This window comes from Equus asinus, chromosome 4, assembly GCF_041296235.1.
Source record: "Equus asinus isolate D_3611 breed Donkey chromosome 4, EquAss-T2T_v2, whole genome shotgun sequence".
In the NCBI taxonomy this organism is placed as follows: Eukaryota; Metazoa; Chordata; class Mammalia; order Perissodactyla; family Equidae; genus Equus; species Equus asinus.
In genome coordinates, this window is record NC_091793.1 from 99,469,711 (window position 1) to 99,491,041 (window position 21,331).

Here is a 21,331-nt window from a genome sequence, read left to right on the forward strand (position 1 = left end):
GTGGCCCAAGGCCACATCAGTCGGAGATTGTCACCTGGATCTATTGGATTCCAGAGCCCCCGTTAGCCTTCCCAGTCTCCCTGAGGAGGCAGAACAGCTGTCCCCTCCAGCCCTCACATAATCTATGTTTATGCTAAAGTCGGCCTCTCTGACAACCCCTCTCCCAGCCAGGAATCCCCGTCCAGCTTCCTGCTATCTTCCCTGCCAAATTAGGCTCCAAGAATGCAAACTAGTTCTAATGTCTGCCTTAGCAAAGATAACTAGGAAAATATCTTATTGGCTCAAATCAAAGCTGATGTTTTTAAAAAGAAAATTATAAAGTGGCCTGGTCACAAACTATGCAGCAAAAGACCTCACTGAATCAAATGAACCCATGATAGGACCTTCCCAGCTGCCAGCAGCTCAGCATGAAGGAGTGATTCAACTGAAAACGTTTAAGGCCTGGGCGGGAGGAGGGGCAGGGGCCGGGCAGCTGAGCCTGGGAGGGGCCGGCAGCCTCAAGAGGAGAGAAGGGCCCTATCCACTGCCCTTGCTTTTGTGGAGAAAGGCCATTCCCAACCAAGTGCTCTCTCACAGCCCTGCAAGTCTCTAAAAAGGAAACTAGGGACATTCTGGAAGATACTCAAAGAAACCTTTTATCTTTCTCTTTGCTCTTCACTCACTCTTTTGTCCTCTCTCCTCTTCACGGACAGGGGAGGGACCATCTGATGAGACCGAGAAAAACAAAGGTGAGCTCAGGGAACTCGGTTGCCCAGGGTGAAAGCGGGAGCATCTGACCTCCCATGCGGAGGGAGGGGGGATCTCCAGGCCGGCTTCCCGCTCAGGGAGGCCTGAGGTCCTGGTCAGGTGAGTTCGGTTCACCCAGGTAGCTATAGAAGCCCACTTTTTGCTTTGGTTCAAGTGATAAGCCCAATTTCACAATGGGCCACCCCCTTAGTCCAGTAGCCTCCCCCGGGGTGCAATGTGGCACAAGAAATAATAAGGCCACAATATCCATGCATTGTCTCAGGCCCTGAGCAAAGCCCTTCATGGGGATTACCTCACCGGGAGGCCATGAGAAAGAGGAAGGCCAGTAGAGGGAGGTTAAGAAACCCACCCCAAGTGACAGTGGCGAGTGTCTTGGAGCCACCTCCTAAATGGGTATCAAGCTCTCATCTCTCAGATCAGCAGCTGCCCCTCTGCTGGGGAGGGCAGAGAGAGAGGGCTAGGAGCTGTGCTCAGCAGCCATGTCCCTCCGGGGAGTGAGCATGGACGTCCCTTCCCTTACAGGCCAAGGTGGAAACTCTATTCCAGCTTCCTGACCTGTGACTGAGTGGGTAAGTAAGGCAGGTCACACCTGCCCTGGGCTTTCTTTCTCCCACTGTGTCACCGTTCCCCCTCCTGGGGGCTCTGCTCTCCCGTCCAAGGTATCCCACGCCCCCCACAAGTTCTAGAAAGCCTCCATTTCTGCTTCTCCCTCAGGCTTGCCTGGGCTTCCAAATCATCTCTCTAGTCCCCCTGCTCCATTATTCACTCACCCTTGGGGTAAGTGCTTCCCAGCCCATGCCACCCCCAACCAAACCCACACCTCCACACCTCGGAGTGAGTGTGCAGCCGCCCCAACTTCCCCCGCTGGAGCAGGCAGGTGGATTTCAGGACACTAAGCAGCTCTCAGCACTCAGGAGACCACTTCAGCCTTTTGCTGAGAAAAGCAGGCTCTCATGTTCCTTGGAAGATTAGCTCTACAAGTTGTCCCTGACAAGAGTTTTATGGTCAGGTAAGTCCGGCAAATGCAGCATAGTGTGTCTCTCTTAGAGATTCACAATGTCTTTAATGCTCATACTGAAAGCTCTGAGACTTGCAGTAAATACTGGATTCAGAAGCCTAGTATTTCTCAAGTTTATTAGACCCAACAACCTTTTTTCCAGGGGAGTGGGCACCTCTTTTAGAAACAGTGTTCAGCAGAACTCCCTTCATGCAATATGACAATAAAGTTATTTTTCCTCTCTCATAGGTGAAGGTTCTTTTCTCCTTACAAAGCCTATACTTTTATAATTAAATATATCTTCTTCGACTGTAAGGTGCCCTTAGATTCAAGATAGCCTAATTAAAATCTGGACCCATTTATTTATTCTGTAGAGGTAGAGAGTAGGCATATGACGGGATGTGGAGGTGCTGATGCTAAGGATGCAGTGGTATTCTGTATCCTCAATAACATCACTAGTTATCAAACTTTTTGGTCTCAGGACCCTTTTATGTCCTTAAAAAATATTGAGAACCCAGAGAACTTTTGTTTATGTGGATTATATCTATTGATATTTACAATATTAGAAATCAAAACTCAGAAACTTTTAAAGTATTTTAATAATTCATTAAAAAATAAACCCACTACATACTAACATAAATTACTCATTTTAGGAAACATACTATAATTTTCCAAAACAAAAAAAATCAGTAAGAAGAATGCCATTGTTTTACACTTTTGAAAGTCTATTTAATGTCTGGCTTAATAGAAGACAGCTGGATTCTCATACCTGCTTCTATATGCAACCTATTGTGACATCACACGACATGTGGTCTTCATGACATGCCACTGTATGCTGGTGAGAGAATAAAAGTGAAAAGGGAAAATGACATATTATTATTGTCATGATAATAATTTTGACCCGAAAGGGTCTCTAGGACCCCAGGGTCCCCGGACCACACCGGGAGATCCACAGCTTGGGATGATCGACCCAGTTCCTTCTTATTCTGCATACACCCGAGGGGGAGGAGGGATGGGTGCATCTCCCTGCTCCTGGGATTAACATGTCCATGACCAAGAGGATCTACCTCTCAGAGAGTCCTGGTCCTCTGGGGGCAGGGCTACCTAGAGGTCAGTCCCAGCTGTCAGCCAGTATGGCCCAGCCTGGCTGATGCTTGTTGCTCTCCCCAGCCCACTGATTCTCCTATGGTTACTGGAGCCCAGGGGAGGAGGGGTCAGTTTGTATGTTCTGGACTCACAGGTTTTTAAAGAGCTTTGATGTATAGAATTTCATTAAAGCCATAAGGGCCCCAAGGTAGCCATTGTCCAAATACAGATATTGCCTTCATTTGTAAGTTGCCTAATTCCTGCAAAAATGGATTTAAGCTTTGTCTATAATCCATGCCCTGTTCTCCTGCAGGGTTTGAGTGGGCCCAGAATACGCCGGAACCAAGAAGAGCTATCTTTTACTCTTCTTCACATATTGGAGAAGGATGAAACAGTATTTCATCTTGGCCCTGGGGAGGTTTGAAGCCTAGACACAAAGCGGAACAGAGGGAAAGAAAGACACCAGCTCCCATGCAGAAGTCCCCTCCCTTGGGCCAACCACATGAAACTGAGAGATGGGTCTAGATAAGTAGGACCCGGCTGGGTCCTTTTTCTGCAGAGTCCCCAGGTGAACAATCAAATAGAGCTAAAAATTTTTCTGCCTTGGGCCGAAATGGAGAAAATGAAACCTTGAGGAGCTTGCTTTTAACCATGGCAGTAGCTACACCCCTGTTTCCTCTGCAAGAACCTAAGTTTATGAGGCTCACGTTAGAAGTTCTGACTTTGGAGTCAGGTAGATAGGACATAATCCCAGCTCACCCTCTAACTAGCAGGGTAACCTTGGGCAGAGCGCATGGCCCATCAGAGTTTTAGTTTTATCATCTATAAAATGGGTTATTGGGGCCAGGCCAGTGGTGCAGCGGTTAAAATTTGCACGTTCCGCTTCAGCGGCCAGGGGTTCACCAGTTTGGATCCCTGGTGCGGACATGGCACCTCTTGGCAAGCCATGCTGTGGTAGGCGTCCCACATATAAAGTAGAAGAAAATGGGCACGGATGTTAGCTCAGGGCCAATCTTCCTCAGCAAAAAGAGGAGGATTGGCAGCAGTTAGTTCAGGGCTAATCTTCCTCAAAAATAAATAAATAAATATAAATAAATAAATAAAATGGGTTATTGCAGGAAACAACCTAAGTACCCATTAATGAATGAATGGATAAAGAAAATATGGTGTATATATATACAATGGAACACTACTCAGCCATTAAAAAAACACGAAATCTTGCCATTTACAGCAACATGGATGGATCTTGAGGGTATTATGCGAAGTGAAATAAGTCAGAGGGAGAAAGTCAAATACCATACAATTTCACTCATAAGTGGAAGATAAAAACAACAGCAACATGTTGGGAAAACTGGACAGCCACATGCAAAAGAATACTAGAGCATTATCTCACACCATACACAAAAATAAACTCGAAATGGATCAAAGACCTGAAGATAAGTCCTGAAACCATAAAACTCCTGGAAGATGATATAGGTAGTACACTCTTGGACATCAAACTTAAAAGGATCTTTTTGAATACCATGTCTTCTCAGACAAGGGAAACAAAAGGAAAAATAAACAAGTGGGACTCCATCAGACTAAAGAGCTTCTGCATGGCAAAATAAACTAGGATCAAAACAAAAAGACAACCCACCAATTGGGAGAAAAAATTTGCAAATCATACATCTGACAAAGGGTTAATCCCCATAATATATAAGGAACTCACACAACTGAACAACAAAAAAGCAAACAGCCCGGGGCCAGCCCATGGCCAAGTGGTTAAGTTCATGCACTCTGCTTCGACGGCCCAGGGTTTCACCGGTTTGAATCCTGGGTGCAGACATGGCACCGCTCATCAAGCCATGCTGAGGCGGCATCCCACAAGCCCCAACTAGAAGGACCTACAACTAAAAATATACAACTATGTACCAGGGGGCTTTGGAGAGAAAAAGGAAAAACAAAATCCTTAAAAAAAAAAAAAAAAACAGCCCTATCAAAAAATGGACAGAGGATATGAACAGACGTTTTTCCAAAGAATATATACAGATGACCAATAAACACATTTAAACATGTTCAACATCACTAATCATCAGGGAAATGCAAATCAAAACTACACTAAGATACCACCTTACACCTGTTAAAATGGCTATATAATCACTAAGACTAAAAATAACAAATGTTGGAGAGGGTGTGGAGAGAAGGGAACCCTCATACACTGCTGGTGGGAATGCAAACTGGTGCAGCCACTATGGAAAACAGTATGGAGATTCCTCAAAAAACTAAAAATACAACTACCATATGACCCAGCTATCCCACTACTGGGTATCTACCCAAACAATTTGAAATCAACAACCCAAAGTAACATATGCACCCCTGTGTTCATTGCAGCACTATTCACAATAGCCAAGACATGGAAACAATCCAAGTGCCCATCAACTGATGACTGGATAAAGAAGATGTGGTATATATATATAGAATGGAATACTACTCAGCCATTAAAAAAGGCAAAATCACCCTATTTGCAACAACATGGATGGACCTGGAAGGAATTATGCTAAGTGAAATAAGCCAGACTGAGAAAGACAAACACCACGTGATTTCACTCATACGTGGAATATAAACAAACACATGGACACAAAAAACAGTTTAGTGGTTACCAGGGGAAGGGGGATGTGGGGTGGGCACAGGGGGTGAAAGGGAGCACTTATGTGGTGACAAACAAGAAATAACGTACAGGGGGCCAGCCCTGTGGCCAAGTGGTTAAGTTCGCACGCTCCGCTTCGGCGGCCCAGGGTTTCACCAGTTCAAATCTTGGGCAAGGACATGGCACCGCTCATCAAGCCATGCTGAGGCGGCCTCCCACATGCCACAACTAGAAGGACCCACAACTAAAAATATGCAACTATGTCCTGGGGGCCTTTGGGGAGGAAAAGGAAAAATAAAATCTTAAAAAAAAAGAAAGAATGCAGAGCTGAAATTTCACAATGATGTAAACTATTATAAACTCAATAAAACAACAAACAAACACATAGATATGGAGATTATATTGGTGGTTACCAGATGGGAACCAGGAATGCCGGAGGAGAAAGGAGTAAAAGGGCACATGCGTATGGTGACAGGTGGTAAACAGTCTTTGGGTGGTGAATATGATGGAGTCTACACAGAAATCAAAATATAGTGAGGTACACCTGAAATTTATATAATGTTATAAACCAATGTTACTGCAATAAAAAAAATAAAATAGTGTGGGTTACCGTAGGATTTACTGAGATAATGCGTGTCACACTTAGCACAGTGCCTGGCCTTAAGGCAGCTCTCAGTATATTCTGGCCGCCATTTTGTACTCTAGCTCACCTTCCAACATGATTGGAGGCACATCCAGAAGTACAGACCCACCTTGAGATTGACAGAGCACAGGGAAATACATACAGAAGCCCACATACTGCATAGATATATAGATATTTAAAAGACATAAGTCTGCTAATAAATTGTTATATAATGTTTCATATATTTATCTTGACAAGTATTTCTTCATAACAACCAACATTTTAAAGCGTGCCTTAAGGTATGGTTTTCATATGACTAAAAGTTTGCAAAATATCACATCTGGGTGAATTTAATTATTATTGCACATATCTGGGAGCCAGTATGATTTAGATGAGTAGTAAATAGAAACATAATTTATTCTTATAAATACTTCTTTCATAAAATAATTTCTTGCCTTCATTTTGGTGACATCATTAGTGATACAGTTATGGTCAATATTTTTACATAATTTGTGTTCTATTGATATTTAAAAATTTTAAATAAAATGTAATTATATTTAAAGTGTAGTATACTCGTGAGTGGATTTTTTTCTTTCCCTTTTTCTCCCAAATCCCCCCACTACATAGTTGTATATTTTAGTTGTGGGTCCTTCTAGTTGTGGCATGTGGGACGGCACCTCAGCATGGCTTGAGAGCAGTGCCATGTCCACGCCCAGGATTTGAACCGGCAACACCCTGGGCCACCAAAACAGAGCTCGGGAACTTAACCACTCAGCCACGGGGCCGGCCTCTAAAGTGTAGTATACTCAAAATGTAGGAATATATTTTTATCAAAATCAAAACTTAAGTACATGTAAAAATCAAAAACATAAAATTACTTTTCATGTTTCAAAACTATCATTTTTCATCTATTTTCAAAATGATAGGCAAATATACATTCTAATTAATGAATATAAAATTTTATATCTACAATTTAAATAAAACTGGCATTAGTTTAACTTTTAAAACTTGATTAAATCTCATTACGTATTTTGATAAAAATGAAACCACGATCCCAGTATGCATGTCCACCAGATTTACAGACTTACCTGTCCCCTGAGAAGATTTCCCGTCATTGCTACCGTTCACAGCCATATTTGTATTAGACTGTAATGACCATTCCAGAATAAAGCCCAGACTCATCTACAAAAAAAAAAAAGAACTTGAAGAGAAGCAATAAATGGATGTCTTTCTCAAGTGGGATATGATACTTTGCGATGCCAGAATCATGCTATCTGAGGGGCAAGATTTGACACATTGTTTTGTATCTTTGCTCTTTCCTGAGCATTTTCACTCCTGAAATTTCCCCTGCGCTCTGAAACAAGAGCTGTCTCTGACCCAGGCCACAGTTCTACCCACACCTTCACGGCCTTCTGTAAGAATAGTTTGGGATCTTAAGCTCACAGTGCAAGAGGTGTGGAGAAGCTTCTTCCTCACCTCAGCAGCGTTAGTCTGGATAGTGGTTGTTGAGGGGTTGGGTCAGGCTGTGCCAGCAAAGCACCAGGTCCTGAGTGACAGCGGGGGTGTGTTTGTGTGTGATGTGCAGAGCCTGGAGCATGACCCCGTCTGCTCAGCTCTAAGGGCAGGGCTGCAAGGAGTCTGGGTGAGCTCTCCCACCAAGTGTGGAGAGGGAGGGCTTTATTCTTGCCCTGGCACCAGAACCCTGAGGAAGGGCAGAGATGCCCCAAATACTGCCAGGCACCAGATGGTGTGCTGTGTGCTGACTCAGTTTGAAGCATGGCTTCCCCGTCCAAAGAACCAAGGCAGAAAAAAATGCAAGAAATCAAGACAAACAGCTGTTTTCAGGTTACTCTTTTTTTTTTTTGAGGAAGGTTTGCCCTGAGCTAACATCTGCCGCCAATCCTCCTCTTTTCTCTGAGGAAGACTGGCCCTGAGCTAACATCCGTGCCCATCTTCCTCTACTTTATATGCGGAATGCCTACTACAGCATGGCTTGCCAAGCGGTGCCACGTCCACACCCGGGATCCAAACTGGGGAACCCCGGGCCGCCGAAGCAGAACGTGTGAAATTAACCAGTGCGCCACCAGGCCGGCCCCCTCAGGTTACTCTTATGGATCACCAGGTGTGTTGCTTCCCCTCCTTGTAGTTTGTCTTCCGGCATCTCCCCTCTCCCTGGCCCGTGCTGAAACGTTAAAGCCGGGCTGAGGGACTCCAGTGAAGGTTGGCATTATCTATGGTTCCCATTAGCTACACAGCAGTGACTCCTATCACTACAAATAAAAAAAGTCTGCAGCACCTGAACGATTAATGAGTTGACTCTTTAGGAACGAAAACAAATGATGTCAAGATTAAAGGCAAAAAAATCAATGAATGTGTAAATCCTGTTTTAACCAGGCTGTCTTCCTCTGAAGGGGAATTGGGCCTTCGAGGAACTGGGCTAGACCTACATTCAGCATTCCTCTCTCCCACTCCCCACAGCTGCTTCCCAAGAGCCAAATTAGCCCCAGGGTGTGTGACGCCCCCTCCCAGCCACAGAAGCTATGGCCTGGGGTGTGGAGGGGTGGGGAGAAGGACAGAGAGATGGACACACACTGATTTCTAATATGGCCTCCTAGGAGGACCCCAGCCAAGGCCAGGTAAGACCCATGTAGGCTTGGGGCCGGCCCAGTGGCACAGCGGTTAAGTGTGCACGTTCGTTTCAGCGGCCCAGGGGTCTGCCAGTTCGGATCCAGGGTATGGACATGGCACCGCTTGGCAAGCCATGCTGTGGCAGGCGTCCCACATATAAAGTAGAGGAAGCTGGGCATGGATGTTAGCTCAGGGCCAGTCTTCCTCAGCACAAAGAGGATTGGCAGCAGCAGATGTTAGCTCAGAGCTGATCTTCCTCAAAAAAAAAAAAGACCCATGTTGGGTTCTGCAACCATCTGTTCACTCTCTCTCTCTCTCAATGAATAGACAGCCTTTCAAGAAAATGAGCTACAAGAATGTGTCCAGGGCAGAGAGAAAGACATCAGCAGAAGAGACAACCAAGAGCATGATCCAATCAATTTTATTATCTGTCTCCTGCCGGCCTGTAGGACAGCCCAAAAGGCAAAAACCTAAGTGCCTGTTCCTAATTCTTCAGCGCAGAAAAATGAACTCCATAGGAACACCAGAGCAGGGGGCGTGGAGGGGCAAGGGGCACACGTTGGTGACTTCTACCTCCAGAGCCCTACCAGGCACAGAGAAGATCCCCTTGTGCTTCCAGCAGGAGGAGGGAAAGGATGCCAGAAAAAGAAAAAAAGAAATATGCCAGAGCATTCTGTGCTTCTTAGCAAAGTGGGCCCTCAAGAAAAACTATTTTGCCAGAGGCTTACTTAATGGGGCTTTAACAGAACCTAACCAGCCTGTGGGAAGGGAAACACCCAACCCCACTCCTTCAACTTCCTGTCCCACCTAAGGTGGGAGAAAAACTGAGGGGCACTTGTGAAGGTCACAGCTCAGAGTCACAGAATCACTAAAAGACAGACCTAATCACAGGACTATAGCAAACCTCCCCTCCCTCCGTACCTTACCACTACAACACTTAAAGCCTATTTGCCGCAGTTCCTTTTACCCGGTACATCGTGTCTGCCTGGCAACAAAAATTACAAGGCCTACTAAAAGGCAAAAAATACAATTTGAAGAGACAGAGCAAGTGTCAGAACCAGACTCACATATGGCAAGGATGTTGTTTATATCAAGTGTTGAGGGAGGGGCATTGAGGTCTCCAATTATAATTGTGATTTTGTCTATTTCTCCTTTTTTTTTCCTTAAGATTGGCACCTGAGCTAACAATTGTTGCCAATCTTCTTTTTTTTTTTTCTGCTTTTTCTCCCCAAATCCCCCAGTACGTAGTTGTATATTTTAGTTGTGGGTCCTTCTAATTGTGGCACACAGGACACCGCCTCAGCATGGCCTGGTGAGCAGTGCCATGTCCGCGCCCAGGATCCGAACCAGCGAAACCCTGGGCCACTGAAGTGGAGCGCACGAACTTAACCACTCGGCCATGGGGCCGGCTCCTCCTTTCTATTCTATTTGTTTTTGCTGCACATATTTTGCAGCTCTGTTGTGTGGTGGATACACGTTGAGTATTGCTAAATTGTTTTCTTGGTAAATTGACCTTTTCATCACAATATAATATCCCTCTCTGTCTGGTAATTTTCTTTGCTCTGACATCTGTTTTACCTAATATTAATATAGCCACTCCTGCTTTCCTTTGTTTGAAGTTTGCATGATATATCCTTTTCTATCCTTTTCCTTTTCTTTTTTTTTTTACCATTTTGACCATTTTTAAGTGTACAGTTCAGTGGCATTAAGCACATTCACATTGTTGTGCAACCACCAGCACTATCCATACTCATAACTTTTTCATGTTCCAACACTGAAACTCCATACCTATTAAACTATCGTTCCCCATTTCCCTCAGCCCACCGGACCCTGGAAACCACCATTCTACTTTCTGCCTTTATGAATTTGACTACTGTAAGTTCCTCATATAAGTAGAATTGTACAGTATATCTCCTTTTATGACTGGCTTATTTCACTTAGAATAATGTTCTTAAAGTTCATCCATATCTTAGCATTTGTCAGAATTTCCTTCCTTTTTAAGGCTGAATAGTATTCCATTGTATGTATATACTACATTTTGTTTATCTATTCATCCATCAGCGGACACTTGTGTTGCTTCCGCCTTTTGGCTATTGTGAATAATGCTGCTATAAACACAAATGTACAAATACCTGTTCAAGTCCCCACTTTTGTTTCTTTTAGGTATATACCCAGAGGTGAAATTGCCAGACCATATAGTAATTCTATATTAAATTTTTTGAGGAACCACCATACTCTTTTCCATAGTGGCTGCACTATTTTACATTCCTATCAGCAATGCACAAGAGTTGCAATTTCTCTACATCCTTACCAACACTTGTTATTTTCTGTTTGTGATAATAGCCATGCTAATGGATGTGAAGTCGTTCTATCCTCATACTTTTAACCTGTCTTTATCATTACGTTAGAAATGATTTTCTTATAGACAGAATATAGTTGGATCATGTCTTTTAATCCACTCTGCCAATCTCTGTCTTTTAATTGATGTTTTTAGACCATTTACAATTAAAGTAATTATTAATATGTTGAGGCTTAAGTCTGACGTTTTACTTTTGTTTTATGTTTGTACTCTCTCTTTTTAATTTCTCTTTTTCTTTGTCCTGACTTCTAGTGGGTTACTTGAACATTTTGTAGAATTCTTCTTGGATTTATCTAAAAATTTTTAATATAACCATATAGCTTTTTAGTGATTGCTCTGGGCATTACATTATATATACATAGTTTATCATAGTCTACTGGCATCATCATTTTACCAGCTTGAGTAAGTATAGAATCCTTACCTCCCTTTGTTTCCCCTTACCCTCCTCTGCTTATAGTATAACTGCCTTAAATATTTCTTCTACATACACTTAGAATCATATGAGTCAGTGTTGTAACTTTTGCTTCAACAATTGAAAACAATTTAGAAAACTCAAGAGGAAATGTAAAGCCTATTGTAATTACACATATTTTTGCCTACCATGTTCTTTCTTCCTCCCTTATACTGCAAAGTTCCTTCTTTTTCCATTTCCTTTCTGTTTAGAAAATGTACATTAGCCGTTCTTTTAGGATACATCTGCTTGCAACAAATTCTGTTAGTTTTCCTTCGTCTCAGAATATCTTGATTTCTCCTTCATTTCTGAAGAATATTTTCACTGGCTACAGGATGCTAACCAGTCTTTTCTTTCAGAATTTTAAAATAATTATGCTGATTCCTTCTGGCCTCTATGGTTTCTGATGAGAAATCCACTGTCATTCAAATAAGTTTTTCCATATAGCTATGGTATTTTCTCTAGTTGCTTTCAAGATTTTTTGCCTTTAGTTTTTAGAAATTTGATTATTATGTGTCTTGATGCGGATTTATTTGAGTTTATCCTATTTGCCTTTCACTCAGCTTCTAGAATCTGTAGTTTTATATCTCTTGCTAAATTTGGGAAGTTGTCAGTGATTGTTTCTTCAAATACTTTTGCCTTTGCTCTTTCTCTCTCTCTCTGGGACTCCATAGACACAAATGTTAGATTTCTTCTCACAGTCCTGCAGGTACTATTTGTTTGTTTGTTTGTTTCAGTTTATTTTTTCTCTGTTCTTCACATTGGGCAATCTCTATTGTTCTATCTTCCAGCTCACTGACTCTTTCCTCTGTCTCATCTGTTCTGCTGTTAACCTCATCTACTGAGGTTTTTTATTTTGGTTATTGTGTTTTTCAGTTCTGAAATTCCATTCGGTTCTTCTTTATATTGTCTGTTGTGTTACTGATATTTTCTGTTTCTTTACTGAGGCTTTCTATTTTTTCATTTGTTTCAAGTGTGTTCATCATGGCTTGTTGAAGCATTTTTATCATGTTTGCATTAAAATCATCATGAGATAATTCCAGTATCTCTATCATTTCAGCGTTGGCATTTATCAATTTTTTTTGTATTCAGTTTGAGATCTTCTTGGTTTTTGGTCTGATGAGTAATTGCTAATTGAAACTTGAATGTTTTCATAGTATTTTCAGTTTTAGCTGGCTTTCTCTGACCCACTGAAGCAGGGGAAGGGGGGTTGTGCTGCTTCATTATTGCCATGTAGAGGTAGAATTCCAGGTTCTCCACTCAGCCTCCATTGACAACCAGGGGTGAGGGGGCTCTTTATTACTGCTGAGTGAGAGTTCTGGCTCCAAACATGGTCTTCACCAATGTCATTGTGGGGATGGTTTTTTGCCACTGGGTAGTGATGAAAGTTCTGACTCTCCACTAGATCTCCTGGACACTACTCCAGCCAGGGATGGGGGAAGAGGAGATACATCACTATTCTTGGGTGAGGGTGGAAGTTCAGGCTCCCTGTGTGGTTTCCACTAATATTGTTGGGGAGGAGGATACATCATTACCAGTCAGCAGGGGTAAAAGTCCTGGCTCCCTGCTTGGCCTTCTCTCTCTCTCTCTCTCTTTTTTTTTTTTTTTTTTTTTTTTTGCTGAGGAATATTTTCCCTCAGCTAACATCCATTGCCAATCTTCCTCTATTTTGTATGTGGGTTGCCACCACAGCATGGCCACCATCAAGTGGTGTAGGTCCACACCCAGGAACTGAACCTGGGCCACTGAAGAAGAATACACAAAAGTTAACCAATAGGCCACAGGGCCAGCCCTTTGGCTTTCTGTGATATCACCTTGGTGGAGGTGTTGGGGCTCCTCATTGTAGCCTCATGAGAGGGGAAGTCTAGGTTCCCCACTTGGCCTTTGCTAGTGAAGGCAGAGGTGGAGACCACAGTTTTTTCTGTGGTCTCTGGCTAGAGTCAAGTTGTTATTGTCTAAAAGCTTTCTATCTTGTTAGAAGGCTCCTTTCCTGGTCCTTTGGCTAGAGAAAACAAACATTTGCAAGGAGTTTTTTTGTCTGTGTTTATTGCTGTTTCCAGTGTCCTCAGTTCCAAATCTTGGAAATATGAAGCAAAAAGAAAATCCAGAGAACTCATGACTGCTTCATTCTTCAGGTTCCAAGTTCCCTTGTCTGCCTTCTTTTCTCCACCTTTCACAGTCTTCTCATGTTTGCTTCGTGTATAATGTCTGTGGTTTTCAGTTGTAGTGAGCAGAAGAAATAGGAGAAAGTATGTGTACTCCATCTCCCCAGAAGTAGAAATCTGAGAGAATGGATTTTAGCAATGGATTTTGTTTGCTTGTTTTGTTTTGCTTTGGTCTTGGTGATTTTTTTTTTTTTTTTGAGAAAGCTTAGCCCTGAGCTAACATCTGCCACCAATCCTCCTCTTTTTGCTGAGGAAGATTGGCCCTGAGCTAACAACTGTACCCATCTTCCTCTATTTGATATGTAGGATACCTGCCACATCATGGCTTGAAAAGCAGCACATAGGTCCTGGGATCCAAACCACACCTGGGATCCAAACCAGTGAACCCCAAGCCGCCGAAGAGGAGCATGCGAACTTAACCACTATGTCACCAGGCTGGCCCCTGGATTTTTTTCTTAAATGCACCTGAGCTCAAGAGCACCATAATCTTGCTTAGTCAAAATCAATGAAGAGTATAGATATTTGGTAAAACCAAATGTATAACAATGAACATCAGCATTTACCACCCTGTTCTGAGACACATTAATAGTTGTGCCATGACGAAAATATTCCTCTGTGATCAAAACCATCTGGGAAAGGCTGCATTTTATGTCTTGCCCTTTGGGACTCTCAATGCAGTTAGCATATTAAAGGCTCCAAGAAGATCTGCAGTAAAGAATGTGTTTAATTATCTTAATCCAGTGTTTCCCAAAAAACATGAAACATGTTTTCCCAGAATATGTAATAATATCCTGTAATAGTGTCCACTTCAGAATTATTGAGCCATACACACAATCCAGGGAGTCATCTCAGGACCCAGGCTCCACAGGGGAGGGGCCTGGTGTATTATTAAGTAAGCGGTCCTCCCAGTTCTCCGGAAGGGTGGATATTCCATCTTGATGGAACATGCACAGTAGAGTGGTGGAGGGAGCATAGTAATCTTTTGCATCTTGCCAGCTCTAGTAACCTGTGCTTTTACTTTCTTTTATTTACTTATTTTCCTCTGTACACCACCTCTACAAGGTAAGAGGGGAAAGTATTACTATCCCCATTTTGCAGGTGACAAGCAGAGGCCCAAAGAAATGTAAGTATGTTCCTAGAAGAGCCAGATCTAGATTTATAGCCCTTGGACTACAAAGGCCCTTCATCATTGCTGAGTGGCTGCAATTCCTGTCTGGAGCCTGTCCTGCCAGACACGGGTGTGGTCTGACCTCCTGGGCCTGCCCCCCTGCATCCTGTGTACTGAATCCTAGCTGGGCCTCCCTCAGGCCTCCCTAGCAGAAGCACACCCACGGGACTTCTAGAACCTCACTCCCTGCTCATTGCTCCACAGAAGGCTCTGCCGGGATGGCCTTCCTGCTTTCCAGAAACCTTTGTTCCATGGAAAACAAGTGCTGTTTTCCAGAGCAAAACCTCTGGGGAGGTGAGGGGAAGCTAGAATCCTAAATACAGGATGAGGATCAAAATTGCTCCCTGACCCTCATTTCCCCCTTGGCCACCACAGCCCACTGTCTGACTGGAGAGAGGAAGTGGCTGGGACTTCAGAAAGCAGATTTACACAGAATAAATGTTCCCAGTAAACATAACACCCAAGTGGCATGCCCCCTGCTCCCAGAACAACACAATGGTGACTTGTCTGCCACACCGCCTTCAGGGAATCAGGAGGAGGAAATGACCACTGTCCTATTTTGAAGAAGGTTCAGCATGAGGGCAAAATCACCAAATACAGTGAGACACTGGAGGCTGCTGTAAAGACTAAACGTTTGTCCCAGAAAAGAGCGCCTGTCTGAAGGCCTTGAGATTTATCCTCCTCTGTGATGTCACAGCCCCCCTTTTCTCTGCAAATGGCCAGAGAGGAGGTAATTCTTTAGTGGGGAAGAGATGAGAGACAGAACAAGGGATTTTGTGCTTGACGTCACTTGTCTGACTGGCTTTGCTAGAGAATGGAATTTACTGCTGCCTACAATTAGTTCTTTCTTCCTACTTAGCAATTCTTTTTGCTATTAAGGACATTAACTGAGGCATTAAATTCTTAAATAGTTCCCCCACTAACCAAGCCTGGCTGCTGCAATGGCTACAGGAGTCCTTTGTTTCAAGTCATTGATGGCCACTGTTAAAATCCAGCTATATAAACTGTAAGGGGCAAAATAGCATCGGTTGTTTACTCATTAGCTTGGATTAGTTTTTCCAGCTTGACCAGATATGCTCAAGGAGTCAGACATGATGGGGAGGGAAGTTAGAAAGATGGAGCATGTCCAAATGGTAGATCCAAGAGGAGCCCAGAAAAGTCACCGTGGTCAGCTTGGGGCCAGCCTGAGAGCCCCAGGCATTTGAGGCAGGCTTGGAGGAGATGGTGAAAGGGAGGGAGGAACGTACTTTATTTTTTCAATTGAGATATGTTTGATATGTAACATTGTGTAAATTTAACATATACAACGTGTTTATTTGATGCATTTATATATCGTAATATGATTGCCATTGTAGCAATAGTTAGCACCTCTATCATGTCACATAATTATTTCTTCTTTGTGGTGAGAATAATTAAGATCTAGTCTCTTAGTGAGTTTGATGATTATAATACAATATTGGTGTCTATATTCACTATGCTGTGCATTAGAGCTCCAGGACTTACTTATCTACTAGTTGCGAGTTTGTACCCTTAAAGAAATTCTCTCCTGTTTCCCCACCCCCAGCCTCTAGTAACTACCATTTTATTCTCTGTTTTTATGAGTTTGGCTTTTTTAGATTCCACATATAAGTTGTATCATATAGTCTTTCTCTTTCTGACTTAGACCTGTGAGAATGGCTATCATCAAGAAGACAAGAGATAAGTGTTGGCGAGGATGTGGAAAAAGGGAACCCTTATAAACTGTTGGTGGGAATGTAAATTGGTCCAGCCACTATGGAAAACAGTATGGAGGTTCCTCAAACAATTAAAAATAGAACTACCATGTGATCCAGCAATTCCACTTCTGAGTATATACCCAAAGGAAATGAACACAGGATATTGAAGAGATGTCTGCCTTTCCATGTTTACTGCTGCATTATTTATAATAGCCAAGCTATGGAAACAGCCTAAGAGTCTATCAACAGATTAACGGATAAAGAAGATGTGGTACATTATATATATATGTATGTATGTATGCTTATATATATATATATAAACAATGGAATATTGATCAGCCATGAAAAAGAAGGAAATCCTGCCGTTTGTGACAACATGGACGGACCTTAAGGATATTATACTAAGTGAGGAATGTGAAAAGTCAGGTGAAAGAGCATGGCAAACCCACCTTAGACCACAGCTCCTCCCTCAGGGGGCCCTGGCATAAATACTGTCCTACAGGTGGAGCTGAGAGGAAGCAACAAGGACAGTCAAGACAGCCAGGTTCTCTAGATTCTGTCATCACCACCTAGCTGTGTGGCCTGGGGCAGTTGCTTCACCTTCAAGACAGTTTCCTCCTTGGGCTAGGTTGTCTCCAAGGTCACTTTGGCTCTAACATTCCATGAGTTGTTGGTTTTTTTTAAATTTTTTATTGAGTTAATGATAGGTTACAATCTTGTGAAATTTCAGTTGTACATTATTGTCTGTCAGTCGTGTTGTAGGTGCAACCCTTCACCCTTTGTGCCCACCCCCTACCCCCACTTTCCCCTGGTAGCCACTAATCTGTTTTTTGTCCACATGTTTAAATTCCTCATGTGAGTGGAGTCATACAGAGATTGTCCTTCTCTATCTGGCTTATTTCACTTAACATAATTCCCTCAAGGTCCATCCATGTTGTTGCAAATGGGACGGTTTTGTTCTTTTTTATGGCTGAGTAGTATTCCATTGTATATATATACCACATCTTTTTTATCCAATTATCTGTTGATGGGCACTTAGGTTGCTTCCACGTCTTGGCTATCATAAATAACGCTGCAATGAACATTGCGGTGCATGAGACTTTTGGAATTGCTGACTTCAAGTTCTTTGGATAGATACCCAGTAGTGGGATAGCTGGATCATATGGTAGTTCTATTTTTAATTTTTTGAGGAATCTCCATACTGTTTTCCATAGTGGCTGCACCAGTTTGCATTCCCACCAGCAGTATATGAGGGTTCCTTTTTCTCCACGACCTCTCCAACATTTGTTACTATTTGTTTTAGTTATTTTTGTCATTCTAATGGGTGTAAGGTGATATTTTAGTGTAGTTTTGATTTGCATTTCCCTGATGATCAGTGATGATGAGCATCTTTTCATGTGCCTATTGGCCATCCATCTATCTTCTTTGGAGAAATGTCTGTTCATGTCTCCTGCCCATTTTTTGATTGGGTTGTTTAATTTTTTGTTGTTGAGTTGTGTGAGCTCTTTATATATTATGGATATTAAGCCTTTGTCAGATGTATGACTTGCAAATATTTTTTCCCAGTTAATGGGTTGTTTTTTTGTTTCAATTCTGTTTTCCCTTGCCTTGAAGAAGCTCTTTAGTCTGATGAAGTCCCATTTGTTTATTTTTTCTATTGTTTCCCTTGTCTGAGAAGACATGGTGTCTGAAAAGATCCTTTTAATACTGATGTCAAAGAGTGTACTGCCTACATTTTCTTCTAGAAGCCTTATGGTTTCAGGTCTCAGCTTTAGGTCTTTGATCCATTTTGAGTTTATTTTGGTGAATGATGAGAAAGAATGGTCAATTTTCATTCTTTTACATGTGGCTTCCCAGTTTTCCCAGCACCATTTGTTGAAAAGACTTTCTTTTCTCCATTGTATGCCCTCAGCTCCTTTGTCAAAGACTAGCTGTCCATAGATGTGTGGTTTTATTTCTGGGCTTTCAATTCTGTTCCATTGATCTGTGCACCTGTTTTTGCACCAGTACCATGCTGTTTTGATTACTGTAGCTTTGTAGTATGTTTTGAAGTCAGGGATTGTGATGCCTCCCGTTTTGTTCTTTTTTCTCAGGATTGCTTTAGCAATTCGAGGTCTTTTGTTGCCCCATATGAATTTTAGGGTCCTTTGTTCTATTTCTGTAAAGAATGTCATTGCGATTCTGATTGGGATGGCATTGAATCTGTAGATTGCTTTAGGTAGAATGGACATTTTAACTATGTTTATTCTTTCAATCCATGTGCATGGAACATTCCATGAGTTTTAAAAAATATTCTGGGGTATTTTTTATTTTCTTCTTTTTCCCAGATTTGCCTTTTTATTACATGTTCACCTTAACCAACTACAGAGATGTATAAAATAAAAAGTGAAAGACCCTCATCCGCCTCCCAAGCCCCACTTCCGCGAGTCGTTGCCCCTGGGATTTCATTTCTACACAATTGAAGAAGAGCGTTTAAGACCATGGGCTCCAGAACCACACAGCCTGGCTCCAATCCATCCCCCGATCCTTCCTGGCTCTGGGACCTTGAACACAGCTATCCACTCCTGCTTTTTTTCTCATCTGTAAAACCAGGACAATAATAGTATGTATGTCACTATGAATTAACACATAAACCAACAATGCCTGGTACATACTGCTCAATACACGTTAGCTGTTTCTACTGCCGCAGATCTCCACTTAGAACGAGGAAACAATAAATACAGCAGAGAAGGGTGCTACCTGCAGGGAGTCGGGCCAGGCAATGTCAAGACCCACTTTGTGTCCGTCCTCTGACCCTCTGTGTGGACATTTTACAGAGAGAAGGAAAGGTTGGTTACAGCAGGGAGTAGGTAAGGAGCCGCCCAGGACTGTCACATCACACACCGTGACGTCACAGTGTGCAATCCCTTCAGCAGAATGAGTCCTCAGAAGGAAGCTGGACAACTCATTAAAAAACAGGCGTCTGAAAATAGCATTGCAGGAAAAAGCAACAGAGGGGAAAACTGAATTTCCTATTAATAGTAATATGTTTTTTAAAATCCATTGCATGCAGACATTTCCAATCAGGCATTGTTTGGTGTTGAATACTCTGCAGCAGAGGAATGCGGAAATGCTTCTTCACGCAGAGAGTAAACAAAATCCCTCCTGTCCCCAGGTACCCCTGCCTCCCCAAGGTTATGTCCTGCCTTCCTCAGGCTCCACCCAAAATGGTCTGAAGACATGTCCAGTCTCCCCAGCAGTCCCCTTGCCCAAATACATGCGCTCTGGCTTCTCCAGCGCATCATCACAACAGCTCACCCCTGGACTGATTCAGTGGCCTGTAACCTCAGGCTCCCAGTCTCCCCCATCAGCCAGGCCCCACCGAGGCTTTCCCTCCCACCCCTTGAGGGCCAACTGCTCCTTCTTCTGATTCTTTAAGACTTATACAGGTTGTGGAGGGGCATCAGGGGTTCTGATCGCAGGAAAAGCATGGGCTTTGGAGTCAGGACCTGACTTAACTTCCAAAGGTCTTAGTAGCCACACCTCCAAAATGGGCTAATAATAGTGTCAGCCTCATAGGCTTTTAGCAAAGACTAAGTAAGATGATAATGTAGATAAAATGCCTAGCATCCTGCCTGGCATATAGATGATGCTCAATAAAAATTAGTCGACTTGTCACTTCTTATTACAATTATACATTTGTCAGCCTAGCTGCCTCACTAGGCCAGGAGCTCCTCAAGAGCAAGACCTATGTCTTAGCCATCTCTGTATCTCTCATTCTCTGTGGCTCCAGACTCCAGAACAGTGGTAGTGTGCAGTAGGTACCCAGGGTATGGGTTATCTATTGCCGTAATAATGCTACGTGGCAAACCAAACTTAAAACAATCATTATTTGGCTCATGATTCAGCAATTAGGCTGTTTAAGCCAGGCTCAGCTGGGTGGTTTTTCTGGTGTGAGCTGGGCTCAGCTACAGGTCACATAGGCTCTGCCCCAGGACGGGGGAGAGGGAGGGAGGGAGGGTGATGGCCATGTGTCTCTCTTCAAGCAGCAGCTGAGCCTAGGCCTGTTCACATGGCAGCTGGCAGGGTCCTCAGAGTGGAAGAGTGAAAGTGTCTTGAGGATCAGACTTGAAACTGGCACGTTGTCACTTCCACCACATTCTATTGGCCAAACCAAGTCACAAGGTCTGCTCAGAGTCAAAGGATAGCGAAATAGACTCCATCATTCCATCTCTTCATGGGAAAAGTGTCAAAGTCACCTTTTAAAGGGCGTGGATTCAGAGAGGAGTGGGGAGTTATCATCATTTTTGCATTTGCCTCACAGTTTTTTGAATGAAAGAGGTTACTTAGGGAAAGAAAAATGAACCAAAAAGGCAATAAGAAGAAAAGTCCAATTTATGCCCTCCCAGTCGTGGGCAAGGACACTTAAATTCTAGGTTGCTCACTACAGGCAAGATGAAAATTGACCTCTCAAACCATTAAGTGGTTGAGCGTTCTCTAAGGTACAGTCGAGAGAAAATGTGCCAATTCGGGGATAAATCAAGGCACTCCTCTCCTGGGGTCTTGGGAAGGCAGATGAGCCTGGATTTATCGAGGACACTCAGCCTCCTGACAGCAGTATAATTACAGACTCTGGCATCATCAATCAGCCATCACTGACGACCAAGGGAGTCTATAAACCTCTAACTCTCTCTCTTCCGGAATTGATTTGACTTGAAAACAATTATTTAAATTCCACATGTTTGAGAATTTGGCTTAGGAGAAAGAAGTAAAAATATCAAAAAGGAG

At 42.9% G+C, this 21,331-nt stretch overlaps 1 long non-coding RNA gene across 1 annotated transcript; it reads left to right on the forward strand.

The window, feature by feature from the left end:
* The first annotated feature begins 521 nt into the window (after nucleotides 1–521).
* LOC123285015 (uncharacterized) lies at nucleotides 522–5,459 on the forward strand. The gene is made up of 3 exons (XR_006526431.2): nucleotides 522–728; nucleotides 1,270–1,316; nucleotides 3,144–5,459. It is a non-coding gene; the product is annotated as an uncharacterized lncRNA (long non-coding RNA).
* Nucleotides 5,460–21,331: the final 15,872 nt, after the last annotated feature.